We start from the raw sequence: 19,169 nt of genomic DNA, 5'->3' as shown, positions 1-19,169 counted from the left end.
AAGACAAGTCCACTCTCATGATTTCATCTTTTGGCTCTACAGGCTCTCTGCAGATCATCTTTCTCCATTTTTTCTTGCAGTGCTTTCATCAAACTTGCTCCATCTCTTCTTGCACCCACCAGGACAGCAGGCAACCTCCAAAGAGCCTGGGCAAACTGTGTTTCTCATGAAAGGTGTGGATTGCCCAGTTCCCAGAAGGTCTGGAGATGCTGGGTGTGGGGCTGCATTACAGGCAGTTGAAATAAGAGGTGTGGGACCAGTAAAATGCCATTATTTTCTTCCCAAATTAGTCAAAACCAGTCTGAAATATTCTCATTTCCAGAACAGCTGTCCCTCTTTTAAAATGTGTCTCTGTAAAGACTTTATTTTGGTATTTCTAGTCCAAAGGAAATATTTTCAAATTCCTGGATTTAATAATATTTCTGTTTGTTTGGGTTAGTTTTTTTTGTTTGTTTGTTTGTTTTTGTTTGTTTTTTTAATTATTATTTTTTGTTGTGGGTTATTGTTATTTTTTTTGTGGAGTATATTCCCATAACAACCTGAATCTTTCTGAGCTGTCAGAGACCATCTGTGTTTGGGTTTCATGATATCAGGCTCTTCTCTATCCCCAGCCAGGCACTGCATTTCCCTCTTTTACTGGATGAACATGGATATAGTGCAAGTCAAGGTCTAGGGTGTACCAAGGAAAATGTTGTCCATCCTGGAATGTTGCCTCCCAGCTGAACAAAAAGGTCTGAGACACTGGAAAGCACTTTTATGAAGTCCCTGAAAATAGACAGAACATGAGGTCAGCATGACCCAAGCAAAATGCTTTGTTTCTGCTTAACAAAACAAAACAAAAGGGTTCAAGTGATTTTAAGCAGAAATGAAGTGGTTTGTTTTCATTTTCTCCAAGGGAAAAGAGTAAAACTGTGTGTACATGTGGGGATTCAAATTTGCTGGCAAATTATATGAACCTCCAGCTATACAGAGGCTGTATTTTCCATTAACCTAATGCACAGAAATGGGTAGAAAATCCTCAGGCTGATGGAGTGATAGGATTTATCAGACATGCTTGGTTTCGTGAGCATTCAAGAGAAGTTAATGAAAATTCAAAAAATTAAAAAGCCTCTTTATCCAGGAAGAAGAGAGAATTGCCAGCCTCCCTTGTAACCTGGAATGCAATTAGGAGAAATAAAATTACATCAACAACAACTTCCTGGATAGGTGGGAATGTGAAGGGCCAAGGACAGCAGTGAAGAGGGAGAGGAGGATCTAAGAGGGTGAAGGAAGAAATGGGAAGGGATGGACCCAAAGGCAAATCAGCTTCTCTCCCTACGCTGTTTTGGGTAGGATTTACTGGACAGATGAAGAGGGATGGACAATGCTGATGAAGTTTTCATCCCTTTTGCCCCACTGTGGTGGGTGTAGCTCACGCTGACAGCATGGCACAATCACACAGACCCTGCTCTGGGCTGGATGGAGGGGATTGATGCCTTCCCAGGACTCACAGACATGAGCTCCCTGTGGTGTTGTGGCCCTTGGCCTTGCTGTGAGGCAAATGGAATTACAGAAAGGTTTAGGTTGGAAGTGACCTCAAAAAATAATTTAGTTCCAACCCCCTGAGCAGGGACATCTTCCACTATCCCAGGTTGCTCCAAGCCCCATCCAACCTAACCTTGGACATGTCCAGGGTTGAGGCAATCACATGTTCTCTGGAAAAGCCATGACAAGGCCTCACCACCCTCACACTGTAGAATTTATTCCTAATACCTAATCCAAACCTGCCCTCTATCAGATTATTGGCCACATCCAACACACTTCTGACTGCCAGGATTTATTGTCTCCTTTCTCAGTCCAAGCATTTTCAGTGCCTAAAACCATTGGGCAGGTTCTGGGCACGATGCTGTGATTACAGTCACCCTTCTTAGATCAAGGTAAAGCAATGGTTTAGTTTTTGTTGCTGTAACTGATATTCTGGATGTCAGGTGAAATAGCACAGGCTCAGACATGTCTTTGCACTTCAGCACTGAAAGACCAATCCATCAGTGTGGGCTCTCTGACTCCTTTTGGAATGCTGGTTTTTAAATAGTCACAACTTTGTAAGCCAGAAAGGAGCACCATGTTAATCTAATCTGGCCTTCACACCTGTCAGAAGACAAGTGACTCCATCCTGTGTTTTCAGTCCTGAAGCATGCTCTTAGATCAGCATTCCTTGGCATTGCAGTTGAACCTATGGCCTAGAAGAGGAAAGTTCTCTCTCCCCAGGCATGGAAGGACCAGAGAAGAGATTTGAAAGCTTGTCTTGACCCCTACCCTGGTATATTCCCCTTTCCAGGAGGTGAGAAGGAATTTGGGACCACAAAAGTTGAAGTAAAGAGACAGAAGTTTTCTTTTCCTTCTCTCCCAATCCCACTGCATCCTGTCCCATCCCAAGCAGAGGGATCCCCACTGAGAAGCCAGTGCTGACCACACCTATTGATTTTACTCACACTGGGAAGGCTGTGTCCTCACCTGCTGTCCTGGGTGAGGGAAGCCATGGGATGTGGGGGGCTGGCTGGAGGCGAGGACAAGTTGGGCCTCTTTTCCAAAATCTGTGGGAATCCAACAGGATAGTGCCTGGAACCCAGCTGTCCAGCTCCCACCTGTGCTTCCTTCCAGGGGTTCACTTGTGATAAGAACTTGACTCTCCTGCACCCCCAGGAAACTACACACACGCAGGAAATGATGTGTGAAAATGGAGGGAGACAACATTTACTTGACTTGTTATCCCCAGACAACAGTTTAGTGTTAAATTGCACTTGCAGTGTCTGCTGTGCAGATGTCACCTCGAGTTAACCACTGACAGCTTCCTTCTGAACCCCTGGGAGACATCAGGCACTTGGAAGTGTGATTCATTTGCCCTACTGAGGTTCAATAACCCTCAATCCAGACAGTTTCTCTTTATTGACATTGGAAACAACTGGCTCAGATGTTGATAGATCTGACTGTGTTTGAGCTGTTGAGTCCCATCCCTACACCTAAAACCAAGCAGGATATTTTCCTACGGAGTGTCCAGCTCTATCAGGACAGCAGAGCTGAGTCACTACCGGGCTGATGAGATGGTCACAATGACCCCCTTCAGGCTCCAACCTTTGTTGGAATAATAACCTTTGTTTGTCTGTGAATAATCACCGCTGAGTCGTAAACTCAGGGTTTTAATGAGATCCAGGGGTGCTTTCTTTGGCTCTCAAAGGTCAGCTGTTGTCCTGCATCTCATCCACCTGAGTCCAAGTTGCACTCAATAACTGCAGAGCTGAGTGATCTGACCAGCAGTGGCAAGATCCCTCCTCATTTGTCCCTGCTCTGTTAGATTTTACTGTACATGTTTATACAGGGAGAGGGGGAAACCTCAAATTCTAAGTTTTTTACCTTTTTGTGTGTGTGTGCTTATATGTGGTTATTTTATTCTTGCTGTCAGTTTTTCTGCATTAGGAAATTCCTTTAAAAAACCTCTTTTTCTTGTCTTATCTGCACTGTGGGGTGTTGGATGGTACTAACTGTGTCCATAACCACCATCAGTGCAGGCCCTATCAAAGGCTGCTGGATTTATCTTCCTCTTGCATCATGCCCTGGGTCTGACAGTGCCTGATGTTACATACTCTAGCATAAGGTCAAACCAAAACCTGTCATCTCCTTTCCTCACTTGTCCCTCTCTTTCCCCTTTTCCTGGCCACTCCAGATGGGTTCAGCTCCATGCTTTGGTGCAGCAGACCTCTTGCCTTGCCTTTCACTCCCCCAGTAAACCACAAAATTTTAAGTAATCCCAGCTCAAATCTTGTTTATCACCATTGCTGACAAGTTTCCAGTTACCACAAGCTTCAATTCCCACATATTTTTTTGCATTTCCATTGTTTTTTTCCACAACAACGCGATCAGATGGGGATGGTTATTGCTTTGCATAAGAAGGCAGTGTCAGGAGCAACAGGGAAGCTCAAGGGGTACTCAGGTGAATTGTTTTCCTGAATTTAGTGAGGAAATTGCAAAGTTCCTCATGGTAGCTGGAAGAAATGCTGCATGACTTGTTTGTTGAGACTTAAAAAAAAAATCTTTCTTAGGGCAAGAAGGGGAGTGGTTACAATGACAGAAGAGAAGACAATGTAGAGGAAATGACATTAAGAGTGGCAGAAAAGAGAAACAAGATTTTCTTTCTTGATACTTTCATTTTCCAGGCTGCTAAAGCTCCGCTTTAAATTAAGCTTAACCTTTACTTTCAGAGACAGCTGAGGAAATATATTCTCAGCTGAAAAACAGGCAGTTGCTCTCTGAGACAGGCTTCCCCTTTGGGGCTGCCAAATCTCAATGCAGCTCTCAGCACTGTCCTCACTTAACCTCTCCCAGAGCCAAAGAATATCCAAATAACTGCTGCCTCCTGCCCTGGCCATTAACACAGCTCACACTGATCAGACAGATTAATTCCAGTGCGTTTAAACAAAACCCTCCTGTGGCTGTCAGACAGCCAGTGGAGTCTCCCAGTTTTACCGGAAAGAAGGTGGGAAGGGCAAATAATTCCAAACAAAAGTCCTCTCCAAGTGTGTGAGTGTGGCTGTCCTGGGAGTCCTCTGGAGGTGGAGATCCCACAAGCAGGGGGGACTTTGCTGTCCTTGAGGGACACATCCATGCTGACCTTTCCTGTGCCAAAATGACCAGGACACACCTGGATTTCTGTGATATGGCCAGGGGTTCTGTCCTGGTATCACTAAGGGTGGAAAAGACCTCCAAGAGCATTGAGTCTTCTTATCATTGCATTTATCAATGTTAATACACCTGAGATCACAGTATGAGCTTTTCAGAAAATTGTTTTTCAGCACATGGCATCTCCTAAGTAGAGATGCAAGTATTAAATCCTTTTTTTTTTTTTTTTTTTTTTTTTTTGTATCTACATGTTCTGCAGGAATGGGAAGATGAATGTTGAAATCCCCTAAAGGCTTCGAGGCAAAGTGTTAGGGTAAACCCCAGTTAGAATCTCCATGATATAAATAAGCCAAGTCTCCTGAAAAACAGTGAGATGTCCATGGACACACACATATGTACAGATAGATATATAAATAGACAGATATTCACACACACACACAGACACTGCAAGGGTGTATATATAAATACATCTGATTGTGGTTAAATATTTGGTAATATATTTCATTTCTGATCAATCTATGAAGTCAGAATAATATTTTATGCCCCTGACTCAGTAGATTGAGTCCAAAGCACTGGATTCCTAATAAAACTTGTGTTTTATATAAGTGGTTCCTGCAGACTGATGTCTGGTGTGACCTAGAGAGAAGGAACCATCTCATCTCATCTCATCTCATCTCATCTCATCTCATCTCATCTCATCTCATCTCAATCTCACCTCTTGCCTTTTTAAGGAAGAGGAAGCACTGCACTGAAACTTAAAACGAGGACCTGACACAGAGGAACATCAGTTCTACAACTTTCAGTAGATGCTGCAATATGGACAACCTTTCCTCAGCAGAGAGTACAGAAGGGCTTGTGTGCACTCTTGGAGGCCCTAATGGCAAGGAGCTACTGCAGACATAATAAAATGGGAGAGATAAACTATAACCAACATAGATAAGAAGAACATTACCAGGCCTTTGGCACTGGCAAAAGTCCATGTACAAACTTGGGTTTGTTTCCCTCGCAAGGACTGAGGGAAACAGGCACTGCTGTCCCCAAGGATAGGCTGTCCTCCAGCATCTCACTGATTGCATTGGCCAACCCCACCACACTTCCCCCTTGGTTTTACTTGGTTTGCTGCCTGCTCAGAGGTCACCACCTGCCCCTGGGACAGAAACCCTGGCAGGGCTGAGCAAACTGCTGCCCCAGGCCAGCGTCCCTTGGTGAAATTCAGCTGTGAAGTGGCACAGTGCCATCTGCAGCAGATGGGCACAAACATGTTGTCACCCCTAATGCAGAGCCATGTCCCTCCCAGGGGAGCTCTGTGGGAGTGTCAGGCTTTGTCTGGGATGTCACCTTCTGTCCACCCATATGCTGGTTCTGCACTCGCTGAGTTACCCCAGCTCAGAATAAACTGTGTCGTGTTTTGTCTTCCTGAGAGCCAATATTTACATCCATAGCACTGTGGAAGAAGCTAAAGGTCCAAGCAGATGGTCTCCAAGGCTGAAGGCAGCTCTGCCTCTTCCCTCAGCTCTGCTCTGGTTTAATTTCCTACTCTCTTCTCCAATCCTTCTGACTCACTGATGTCACCTGCAGCTGGGGCCACCCTGGCTCACAGTTTCTGTAGCAGTCATGGCTTGAAGAGAACAACCAACATGGAACCTTAGTCCCAGTGTTCTCCCAGGTGCTCTTTTATCCATATGACCTTAGGACCAAGGACGTGTCCTATTCACCAGGACAGGGAATTCTGTGACAGCTCCTCAGCTAGCCTGGGGAGTGGGGAAATTGATCCTGGCACACACCAGCTTTTTAAAAGAGGCTGTAGGAACTTAAGGGGGGGATTGGATTATGGGATGGACCCTGGAAATATTTTGTGGGTTCATGTTTCTGGAGACATTGAATTTAGGTGTTTAATTGAGCCAAGGCAAGAACCGAGCAGGTGCCAATCAGGAAAACTGGTTGTTTGGGAATGCCGAACGGGTTAAATTTGTCCAGCAGGAACTGGCGGTTACTGGAAGTCTTTGATTCTCTTTCCCAGCTGCTTTCATAAAGGGTTTGTTGCTGTCTGAGTCTGCCCCAGCCTGACTGTCTGCAGCAAAGTCAACAATCCCGAGTGTGCTCCGGCGGGAGCGTCTCCTCTGGCAGGGCTGGTGGCTCTGCAGAACCTGCCCTGGGCAACACACATGAAATCCCCTCCTGCCTTTGCCCTGCAGCTCTGCCCTCTGGCACTGACCTGGAGTGGCTGTCACACAGCTGTGCTGGAGTTCCTTGGCCGAGTCAGGCAGCAGTGATAATTTTTTTTAGTGAATGAGGGTGCTATGAATCATCTCACAGTGTTTTGTTAATTTATTCCTTTTCTTGCAGGCTGATAACGCACACACACACAAACACACACACAAAAAAAAGGGTGAATTGTGTATTGCAGCCTGATTCTGAATAAAACCGCTGCGAATTTCACAAGAGGTACATAACATAGACTCAAGGGGACCTTTCCAGCAGATGCCTGAAGCCAAAAGCAGATAAAAAATTTTAGCAGGGTCTGATTTATGGTCTGGTTTGACAAATATTCATATGGGTGTGAAAAAGCTTCTGAAGAAGTGCCACAGAGCATTGCATCCCCTGTCATCTTCCTCACTGCCTGCTCCCCCTCAGATTAGATTTGGTAATTCAAGTGGTTTCAGCTTCAGGCTGATTTTTCTTGCTTCAGTTAAATCTCAGGTTTCGAGCTGATGATGTTTCACACATGGCAGATTGGCACCTGGTATCTAAGGGTCCAGCAATGCTGACCATGATTGAGTTTGGCCCAGACAACACACTGGAATAAATCAACATGATTGGTTGGAAGCGTTGTTGCTGGGCTGTTTTACACCAGACTGGTTTTACCCTCAGCAGGATTAATAACGGGCAATTTTCTAATGGGCCCATAAAGTTCTGCCTTGGTGTCTTTGCCCTTTGCTTTCTCAAAATCCTGCAGCACGGTTCTGTGGCTCCAAATGCCACGGGTGACAGAAGACAGTCTCAGTTTAATTGCCCAATTGTGCAGACAGAAGCCATGCAGAAGGTGCATGCCCAGCACAGGCAGCCGAGGACACGGCAAGAGGAGAAGGCAAAGGAAATGTGTGGTTGTAAAGCAATAGAAAGAAAGTAATGCAAAGATAAATATTTCATGCGCACACAAGGCACCTCTGCTGCCTCGAGTAATATCCAAAAGGATGTCAGTTATTTCTGAGTATTTTCTGGGGTGTTTTCCTTTTTCCTCTTTGGCCTGAAACAATTGGAAACTCTAATTCGTTGTGTTTTGAAACAAAAGCAAGGCAGCTCTCACAGTGTCTCATGCACTGTGTAGAGTTCTTTTCCAACCTTAAGGATTCAATGATTCTCTAACAGCAGCAGTAGTGGCTGACAATGTTTCCCCAAGAGAAACACCTGAAACTTGGGTAGCAGGTGGAGATAAAAAAAGCAAACTTGCCCAACAGATTGTTTTCCTTGTGTGACTAATTCTGTGCCTGTTCACAAACTGTTTTCCTGCAGAACTGGTGAATTACTTAAAACAAAATGATGTCTTTGCAGAACCAAGCTCCCTTGTTTGAGTAGGTAAATAATAATGTTGTTGAGGCTTTATGCAGAATTTTCAGCCCCTGAGCTCAAAGATCTTTACAAAGCAAGGGGTGCAGAACCAGAGCCTCATTTTACAGAGAGTAAAACAGAAGCATAGAGAAGTAAAAAGTCTTGTCAAGTTCACCCTGAAGGTTTCCTGCAGCTGATGCTTTGTTGTACTGCTTCTAGTAAAGACCTATTTCTCCAAAACCTGAAGAAAGGAGGTTGTCCAAATCCCCCTGGCCTGACTGAACTTCTTGAATCTCACTTCCAGCCTAAATTTCTGAGTTTATTTATATGAGAAAAAAATATTTACGCCTACTTTAGGAGCAAAGACCTGATAAAAGACATAGACTCATTTGAAAGTCTCATCTTAAAGCCATTTAGTGACACACATTTTACCAGAAATGTTTAATGAAGTCTTTCAGATGGACAATTGCCCTGAGCATGTGACAGATCACACTGAGTTGTTTTTGGAAATGAATACAAGCAACAAGCCAAGACGGGCAGTCTGCAAGAGGCAGGGCCAGGAGTGGGTCACTGGGACACCCGGAGCTGCAGCACTAAATGGCTCTGTGGAAATCAGCTCAGGATTTGCAGGAGGATTTGTGGGTACAGCCTCTCTTTTTAACCACTATTGTCTGTGTCCTACATAGAAGAATCAAGAGAAACTCACTCCCAAAGAGCGTCAGACCTTCACAGAAGCCACTGTCACCATTTTTTTTCTCTGTTTGGTTGTATTGCAACTTTGCTCAAATTTCTGAGAAATACTGGCTCTGTTTGAGTTTGACTCCAGGCACAGTTACCAACCTCCTTTGTGGTTTGGGATAGGAAATCTTTAAAATGGACAAAGTGGAGTATCCCTGATTTTGAAAACCTGACTTTGTCAAATTTATCTGTTGGGTACAGGAAACAAGGAAATCAGACTGAAAAAAAAGGGGTGAAATAACTGGCAGAGGTGCAGCCAGGATACCCCTTGTGCATTTCCCCCGCTGATATTTTCTCCCATGCCTGCTGAATCAGCATTTTCCTTCTGCCAGCCTGTAAACAAGAAAATAAAGAGGCTGGTGACCTTGGCCAAACGAGCCCATTCCACTCTCCTGGAAGTCTTGGATCAAGGAGAAAATCTTTGTCCATCTCAGGGCACAAAGCCCAGCCAGCTCTCCTGGAGTGCCCAGCTATTGGTGAAAGGCTTTCCAAGCATGCAGAGCTAAGACCTTTGAATCCCTCAAGAAGGGGAGTGAAGCCAAAATTTCAACAGAAGCTGCCTTCCTCAGCTGTCATTGCCACAGTAAAGATTTTGTCTCAATACAAAAGAGGAAAAAAACCAAAAAAACAAACAAAAAAAAAAAAAAACAGGAGAAAGAGAAAAGGGTGTTTCAGGGCAAGAGAAGGTCTTGGAGGAGAAGTTGCTGCTAAGTTCACCCCGAAGTAAAATGTAACCTTGCAGAACTGAGACTCCTTGGTGCTTTGCCAGGTAGGGTTGAAACCAGCTTTCTCTTGGAATTCAGATGCTAAGTAGACCCAGAGCTGCTCAGTGCTTGCACGTGAAGACACCACAAGCATAACTGAGGAAGTCAGGGTCAGGTGCCCTACTCCAGAAAATGCTAGTTAAAAAAAAAAACCAAATCCGCCCAAGAACAGCAACAACAAAAACAACAACAAAACCAGCAACAACAATGTCTTCCCAGCAGCGTTGGGCTGGCAGAGGGGGAGTGAGGAGAACTTTGCCATGCTGACTCACAGGGTACAGCCTGCAGGTCGTTGACTTTGCTCTCTGTTTCCAGGGATTTCCCTTCTACCAGCAAAGGAGCAACTGGGCCTTAGCAAAAAGGAGAAACTGATATTTTGGTCACATGTCGGTGGCAAAGACAGGCTTGACAATGAGCGATTTTCTTCTTGCATTGAACAAGGAGCCTCAGTTACAGGGAGAAAACAATATCATCTGAAAAACTCTCTGTTTCCTCGCCTGGCAGAGGCTATCGAGGGTCAGGCTGGTTGGGAAGTGTCTGGACAGAATTATTTGCAACTCCCAGATCTCAGATCAAGTGTGTCTAAACTGTGGTGGCCACGAGGTGCTGGAGGATGAGAAGGGATGTGGATTTATTGTAACCTCTGTGTGACATATGATCTTGCCATATACTACTGAATTCCCAGAGGTTTTCAAAGTGAATGGCAGAGATTCTCTGCCTCAGAGCAGAGGGAAAACCTGCTGGACCAGTGTCAGTCAGCAGGGACACAATAAATGATGGGTACCTTTCTGTTTTGGGGGTGAGAATGTAATTTCAAGAGACAGGCTGGCTGTGTAGGCTCCCATCCAAGGGCTCCTGGAAAAACTGCTATGAGCATCCTTGAGAACACAAGGAGGGAAGTTGCTCTCCACTGTTTTGCCTCATCATTGGGTCAAGAAGCCAAGTGGCTCCCAGTTTCACTGGCTTGTTCATCATCTGAAGGATGAGCACGAAGTGGCGCCTGCTCAAGGAGCCTTTCCATGGATATGTCATCAGGACTGTGCATTGGCCAAATCTTCTTCCCTCACAAAAGTGCCTAATTGATGACACATCATTAGTGGAAACTGTTTAGGCCTCCTCATGTTTTTGCAAAGCTGGTCAGACAAACAGGGCTTAGCATTCCCAGAAGGGTAAAAAATTCCCCCTCCCTCCACTTTTGGAGGAGGGAATATATTTGTGAGTGTTTAAACTGCAGTTCATGACAGCTTTGCTCAGGCTCCAGGGCCGATGCGTTTGGCAGCATCTTGAACTTGGTCGTTCACCAAGAGGACACGTCTGATGTGTCGGGGTCGGGAGGAGGTTTCACATGCTCTGATCCCTCCAGGCTCTGTGAAAGCAGCGCTGTGCTCAGTCAGAGCCAATTTGTGGGACACCCTGTCAAAAGGCAGGCAGCAGAGAGCACCCACAGGCTGTTTCCAGCGATGGTCTGGAAGAGCTGAGGCCTCCAGAGAAGTGGGCAGGCACCCACTGTGTGTGAGGGAGAATCTGCTGGCTGGAAGTGTCGAACCAAGAAATCTTTCGGAGCAGATTCCGAGACCAGAGTTCTGTGGCTCCATAAAGATCTCGAGTGGAAGCCCCATGGGGTGTCCAGCTGCTGTCCATGGCCCAGCCTGAGCTCCCCAAAGCCACAACACAGTCAGCTCCTATTGCCCCAGTGGGGGACTGTGAGTGCATGGCTCACTCGGGTGAATTTGGTGGGTAGCAGATCCACTTCCCTGGAGAATCCTGCTCCGTGCCAAGGGGCAGGGAAGGTCGGGGATGTGTCACCTCCTGGTGACATCGCTCTGGGGTTCAGCTGGTGCCCTATGGACGCGTGTGTTCGTGCCCCCATCTAGTGGCTGTCCCCAAGGCTGCACCGTGCTCTCCTCTTCCTCAGGTGACAGGCAGCTCCGAGGGGAGCACTGTGGCTCTGCTGGTGATGTTTTTGGGGTTCTATTTGGCTTGGGACAGCGCCCTTTCACAACCAGGCTTTATGGCACGTTCCCTCGTGGTAAATCACTCATGCACAAAATTCCTTGGGGGGCAGAAAATCAAATTCTGGTAAGATGAAATGCCTGTAAGTGAAAGAGGATTGTGTTTCTTACTCCTTTCCATGTTCCCAGCACACGATCTGGCATTGAGGAATGTGTCCTTCAATGGAGCCCATCATCTCAGATAGAGCTTCAAAGAGGGGAAGAAAATATTTTGGTGATGATAAATCAGGTTTTCCCTCACCCTCATGTGTATGACTTGCTTTTGTGTAAGTGAAATTCACTTTGCAATGTGCTTACCTAAATGAAAAAAAGTAACAAAATCATTGAATAGTTTGGGCTGTAAGAGACCTTAAAGACCATCCAGTTCCAGCCCTCCTGCCACAGCCAGATTGCTCCAAACCCCATCCAGCCTGGCCTTGGACACTTCCAGGGATCCAGGGGCAGCCACAGCTTCTCTGGACAACCTGTGCCAGGGCCTCACCACCCTCACAGAAAAGAATTTATTCATAATTTCTAACCTAAATCTCTTCTCTTTTAGTTTAAAAATTTTCCCCGCTATCTTATCACTGCCTGTATAAGAAGACTCTTTCCCTCTTTTTTATAAACCCCAGGAAGTCCCTTAAAATTACCACCAGCAACAAAACAAAGGACTGTGGGTTCAGGTGTGAGCTGCTTCCCCAGGCACGGGGTGAGTTTTCAGACAGTGCCTGAAGTGAAAGTGGAAGTTGTGTGTAAACATTTGGCTGCTCTGCCAGAGGCTGGGAAACAACACAATGTGATTTTAGTGCTGAGTGTAACTGGATTCCCACAGTGAGCCCAAGATACCCCAGCAGCCATGTGCCTTTTCCCCAGGCTGCATCACATATCAGCTCCAGTGGTGATATAAAGGGATCTCTATTTTCTGTAGGTATTTTTATAGCTCCTCTTACAACATTATCTCAGCTCTTTACAGTCTTTACTGTGTCTCCCCCAACTCTTCAGGCAGGTAGTTAGAGTTATTTCTGGGAAAATTGAAGTGCACAGAGAAATGTAATGAAGATCCCAGAGGAAATAACCACCAAAGAATTGTAGGGAATTAAACTTAGATCTCTGCTTACCACTGAGCTGCCTTATCTTAAATAAACCCTAAACAGAAGCCACAGCACCTCTACAGCAAGATCAAGTTCCTATAGATTTTAAATTTGTGAATAGATATCCTTTAGGTGCATCCTTAGGGCTTTCTGGTTGGTTTTTCATAGCGTGCCTTGGCTGCTCTTGCAGGCATAAACTAATTTTCAGCAGGAGAAAACCATTATCTTTCAGCTATGCCTGCCTGACTTAGCAAATGCAATCCCTTGTGAAGAAAAACCACTTGTCAGGACACATGGACTGGAGACTGCCAGCTTTGTCAGCCAGAATGGCACAGCCAGGGCTCAGGAGCTGGAGGTGGGATTGGTGTTCCCTATGAGTTTTTATCTTTCAGGTCACTCATGGTCTTCTAGGCATTTTATTGCACTCATAACACCCCACTTCCAGCTGAAATGCTTTATTTTTTGAAATGCAAAGTCAGATCTGTATCTTGGCCCTCCTCTTGCTCCTCCCTGTATCTCCTTCAGTTTTGCTCATCTTTTTTTGGAGAACAAGAACTGTGCTTCATATTCCAGATCTGGATATCTGTGGTACCCTCATCTTTCCAGTTACATGCTGACTTTCATTCCCATTCTTCCAATGTCCTTCTTCACCACCCACTTTGAGCTGTCCCCAAACTTCTCCCATGTCTCTCTGGGTTCTCACATGGCAAAGTGGAGAGGTGAGTATTTTCTGATCTAGAAAATCTAGAAAACTTTCTCAGTCACTTTTCTGCCCAAAAGAACAGCAGCACTGAGTAAAGTCTTCCAGAATTAAGTTACTCAGTCAACACCTTCCTGGAGGCATGGAGGGGAGCAGGATGATCTCAAACAAAAGGTCACTGACTGGGGAGCTGTCATGGTGAAAACTGTCCAATCTAAGGGCTAATAAATAAGCCCTCTTGTATACAGTATGGTTTACAGTTTGAAGAGAGAGGAAGAAAGTTTTCTTTTCAGGCCCTGCAGCAATCCCAGATTTGATAAACCTAGTCTTTTCCTTCCGTCTTATTCCCTCACCTCCCAGGGATACAGCTCCAGTATTTATGAATGCAAATGCTTCTTGGGTCAAAAGCAGGTCAGAAGATCCTGTGCAAGCAGGATAACACATCCTCTGTTCCACCAAGGCACATGGCTGCAACACAGAAAATGCTGCCCATACCCCCTAGGTGCTCTGTTCTCACTCCCCTGCCCTGTCCTACCCCGTGGAGTCTTTGGCTTTCTGAATTCACAAAGGCTGAAACAATCAATATTAGCCTGATCTGCTGAGCCCTGGGTCTGCGTTTCTAAAAATGGATGGGGTTATATAATTTTTTTTGGCGGGGAGGGAAGTAAAGAACGGAAAATCACCACTAAAAACTAAGTCTGCTCTCATCGGCTGCAGGTCACTGCTAAGGCAGACAGGCTTCTCAGGAAATGCACAAACTCAAGACCTCTGTGGCAACAAGCACTAAGTGCCCATGGATTTTGGAAGAGAAAACATGATCCTCAGCTTCCCAAGGCACAGTGCCTGTGCAGACTGTGGCTGAGCTCTTTGTCACCTTGCACACCTGCCTAAAAGCCTCTTGGAGCCACTAGGGAGAGTTTTGACCCTTATTCCCTGCCTTTGCCAACTGAGTGTAGAGGAGCAAGGTCTGTTCCTTGGCAGGGAGCAGCCTGAGCCTCCCCTTCCATCCATCTTGATCTCCTCAGCTGTGTCAGTTATTCAAGCAGGTTCCTGTGCTGTGTGAATGGTGCTGTGAACCCTAGAAGACACTTTAGTTTGGCTTTCACTGAAGCATGATCCCAGAGAAAACCCTCCAGATCCATGCCGGCACTCCAGCCTCCACAGACAGCAACTCTGCGTCGTCCATGTGTGCACGTTTCTGCCTGCCTGGGGACATTGGCATCTTACTAACTAATTGGTCCTCATGACAGTCCTGTGCTGCGTCTCTCCCAGGTCAGGGGGAGGGGAAAGCTGATTTCCAATTTCCATCACTGCCTGGGGAGTTGATGGGGAGCACAGATCCACTCTGCCCAGCTGGCAGGCGCCCAGCCCTCTCCTGTCTGCTCGTGGTGCCTTCAGAGATCCCCTGATGCTCGTAACAAGGTCATTTATGAATGCTCGTCGTGCTCAGCCCCCTGCACAGGAAATACAGGCAGAATCTGAGCATGATCACAGTACATTTATGCAGTAGTTATTCTTTTAACCTTGGTCACCATCTGTAAGTCCTGATCCTTTTTATACACTGGCTGTCATGCTAAGCAGCATTGCACTGACCCAGCTGGCCTCCTTCCTGCAGATAACGATGAGATAATCTTACTGATCATCCTGCTTCCTGCTTGGAGGACTAAGAAACATTTAAACACTGGCAGCTGGGAGAGCAGGGTTAATTGTCACCCTCAGTGATGCTCTAGGAACCAGCTCATAGGTAACCCAAGAAATCTAAGTCATCCCTTCCCTGTTCGTTTTCTGCTGAGCAAGAGCTGACATGGGGCATGCTGTTCAGTGAACAGTGGAGGCCATGTTCAGTGGAGAAGAAGGATGACTCCTGAGATTGTAAAGTCACCTCTGGACCAAATTAAACTCTTGATGTCAGTGGAAAAGCATTTCCAGCCTGGGCTGCGCATGACACTGCCCTGCACAAAAGTGATCTATGTGTAAATGAGCCTGGAGTTGCATTGGTTGCTTAGAAAAAGGTGATATGGAAATAATACATAAAACTTTGTAGAACTGATTAGGTCATCTTCCTCAAAGGTAAGGCTAGCAGGGGAAGGTCACCCTCCAAAGCCAGTAGTTGCTCCTATCACTTTTACTTCATCCCAGTTCTTCCTTCCCCAGCGGAACACTAACCCATCCTTGAAGAGCTGCTCATCCTGTGCGTGGAGGAGAAAGATATTTTGGGGGAGAAGAAGCTGAAGAACCTAGTCCTGATGTGTGAGGAGGCCAAATTGTAGTTTCCCAAGCATCAATCATCTGTCAGCTTCCAACAGTTTGCCATCACAGCTTGACAGCTCACTTATCTGGTGGAACACATCAGAATGTAATCCACAGTCGTGCAGGCACAGATTAACTTCACTAAGAGCACTCATGGCCTTTACAAAGAAAAGGACAGCCAAACGAAATTCAGTGGATGTATTTCTACTAAAACCCATGTGCCTGCAACTGTCTGGGTTAGACTGGCTGCAACCCCCCTCCAAATGAGGTCATTTGAAACGGTACAGCAAACATTGCTAATGCTGCTGCATCATGCTGGGCTGTCAGACAGATCCCAGGGCTTTAATGCAATGCTATATATATATTTATATGGTTGCCCATACTTATTTAACTGGGAGATGCAAATGCTGGTGAGAGACAAAGCAGAAAATGCCAACAAAGGCAGACCATGCTTCTGCTCGCGTGGAAGCGTTCGCTGCCGGCGGGGTACAGCTGCATCAGCGGCTTCTGCCGGGCTGTATCTGCCTCTGTTAAATCCTATTGATTAGCAGTAAATTGTCTGCAGTGATGTCATTTCACAGGGGAGGCAGAGGGGTAAGGGTGGAGGGCTAGGGTTGTTCCCAAGGTGACAGCTCTGTGGGGGGATGTACTCAATAGAATTACAGGATAATTAAGATAGGAGGAGAAGTCTTATATCATGGAGTCCAGCCATTAACCCAACACTAAAGCACATCCCTGGGTGCCACATCTACACATCTTTTAAATCCTTCTAGGGATGGTGACTCCACCACTTCCCTGGAAAACCTGTTCCAGTGCTTGACAGCCCTTGTGGTGAAGAAGTTTTCCCTAATATTTAGTATAAATCCCGCCTGGCACAACTTGAAGCTTTTTCCCCCTGACCTATCATTTGTTACTGGTGAAAAAAGCCTGACCCCCACCTGTCTACAACCTCCTTTTAGGAAGTTGTAGAGAATGATAAGATCCCTCCTGAGCCTCCTTTTCTCCAGACTAAACAACCCCAGTTCCCCCAGCTGCTCCTCATAAGACTTGTGCTCCAGACCCTCAAGGCACGAGACAGCAATGCCCGGGATGGAAAAGCTCATGATCTCAGAAAAACCTTGGGAAATGCTGCCTGGCACAGGACAGCATGGAGATGACTGTTCCCCCTTGGTCTTGTCCAAAATTTCCTGGTGCTGCAGCTGTGGGTGGGTAGGGGCATGAAGGGGATGAATGTAGTTTCCTTTGCAAAGCACAGAGTGGATGTGTGGGATGGGGCTGCAAGAAGCACCTTGGACGAAATGAACTTCAGAACAGCTGATCCTGATCATAGAATCATAGGATCAAAGTACCATGGAACCACAGAATGGTTTGGGTTGGAAAGGACCCTAAAGATCCTCTAGTTCCAACCCCCTGCCATAGGCAGGAACACCTTCCTCTAGACCAGGTTGCTCCCTGTCTTCCCTTGGCTGGGTGTGCCTAATCATATGCAGCACGTAGGAAATGTCCCAAATTTGGATAAGGAGGAGTTGATTTTTTGCTCTTTGCTGTGAAAATGGGAAAGAAAGGAAGAACTCAACTGCAAAACCTTGTCAGGACATTCAGACTCCATCACACATCAGGTTCCATAGCAGGTTGTGTCTGTCCCAGTCCATACTGGGAGCTGTCACTCCCCCAGCAGTAGTGTACTGACAGATCCTCCAGGCACATTGCCCAGGTGTGCAACAGTGATCTGGTAGACAAGATGGAGGTTGATACAAGTCAACCTGATTAACCTATAGGACATTCCCAGTGCTCCCATTTGCCGTAGCTTTTCTCAGAAAATAGCACCCATGCCATTAGGAGCAGAGTGCAAGAGGGGTGGGACTGATTGCAAGGCTGTGAACAGACTTCAGACTACGGAACAGAAATCCCTTTAAGATCCCTTCCAACTGAGGCCACTCTGTGATTCTGTGAATTTCACTATCGGAAAAAAAAGCAAACCAAGAACCCAACGTGGAAACAACCTGAAAGCTCAGATGAGTTTACTTTCATCCTGAACAAAAAAACCCCACATTGCCTGTAATAATACTCATTTGGGTCTGAAGTGGGATCTGGAGTGAGACTTTCAAATTAAAAATACCACCCCTCTATCTATTGATCTTGAAGGTTAACCTGTCCCACAGCTGTAGGATGGCACAGTTCCATCTGAATGGCACAGCTCAAAGTGGAAAAACTAAATACTCATGATTCCACTTTCTCAGGGACATATCTTCATGATATTTAAAATAAATGTTACTGACCATATACAGAACTGCTTCATATGCCAAAATCAATATGTCTTCAACAGAATGACATTTCAACTAGAATTCTATTGTAGACAAGTCCTTGGTGCAGTGGCTTAAACTAGGATTCAACTCTGGTTGAATTTCCAGCCAGCCTGACATTTTTTACTTTTTTGTTTTTCTTGTAAAATGTGTAAACCCTGAGGTTAATAAGTTTGATTCTCCAGTCTCAGTGAACTTGGTGTTATTCTCTTGAAACGGTCAGACCCTGAAGTGCTCATGTGTACTAAACTCCAGAGAGTTTTACTTTGAAGCAATGGTGCTGGGATAATATTTGGTACCCAAGAGAAGATTAGGAGAGGACACATTCTTCTGCCAAAATTAAAGTTTATCAGAATTGCTACAACACAGACTCAGAACAGAGTGAAACTTTTTGGACGATTTTCTTAGATTTGGTTTTGGCAAACTCTGCTGTTTTGAGCTGCCTCCTATTCCCCAAAGAACCCTGAAAGTAAAAGAGAAAATTGTTTCCAAATAAGAATAATTAAAGATTGCATAACACAGTCTTGCATTCAGTTACAAAGTCAAAGAAATCAATCAGGGCATCTCGCTTGTACAAACAATGTCTTAAATTGCATGGAGGAATGTTTTGTGATACCCCTAATTTCAAATCCGGCTACACTTTGTTCTAAATTTGAAAGTTCAAAAGATTCACAAAACCTAAACAATCCTCATACTTTTCTCCGCTCCCTCTTGCTAAAGATCTGCCCTGAAAACCAATTCCTAACATTTTGGGTTGAGAAAAAACAGGTAAAACTGTCAGTTTGGCCTTGAATTTCTCTGTGCTAGCCCCAAGATCTTTAAAACCTAAATTATTTTGCACTCTTACACACTGGTCTCTTTTCTCTCTTTTTTTCTCTTTGTTTATTTCATCTCTTTTCAGGCTGTACGTGCTTTAGGTGATGAATATCTGTATTTCAAGTGTTTTCTTTCTTGCTGACTACCAGGTGGGGAGACAGGGATCTCTGACTGCAATAATCTCAATAAACAAATCATGAACAATTGTTTAGTTCTTTGCAGCAGGGCTTTGTCATACAGCCCACCTTAAATAACCCTGCCTAGACATGTTTTGGGAATAGGGGCTAATATAATAACTCTGGGGAATTTTTTAA

This window comes from Vidua chalybeata, chromosome 5, assembly GCF_026979565.1.
Source record: "Vidua chalybeata isolate OUT-0048 chromosome 5, bVidCha1 merged haplotype, whole genome shotgun sequence".
In the NCBI taxonomy this organism is placed as follows: Eukaryota; Metazoa; Chordata; class Aves; order Passeriformes; family Viduidae; genus Vidua; species Vidua chalybeata.
Note: the sequence above shows the minus strand (reverse complement) of the source record.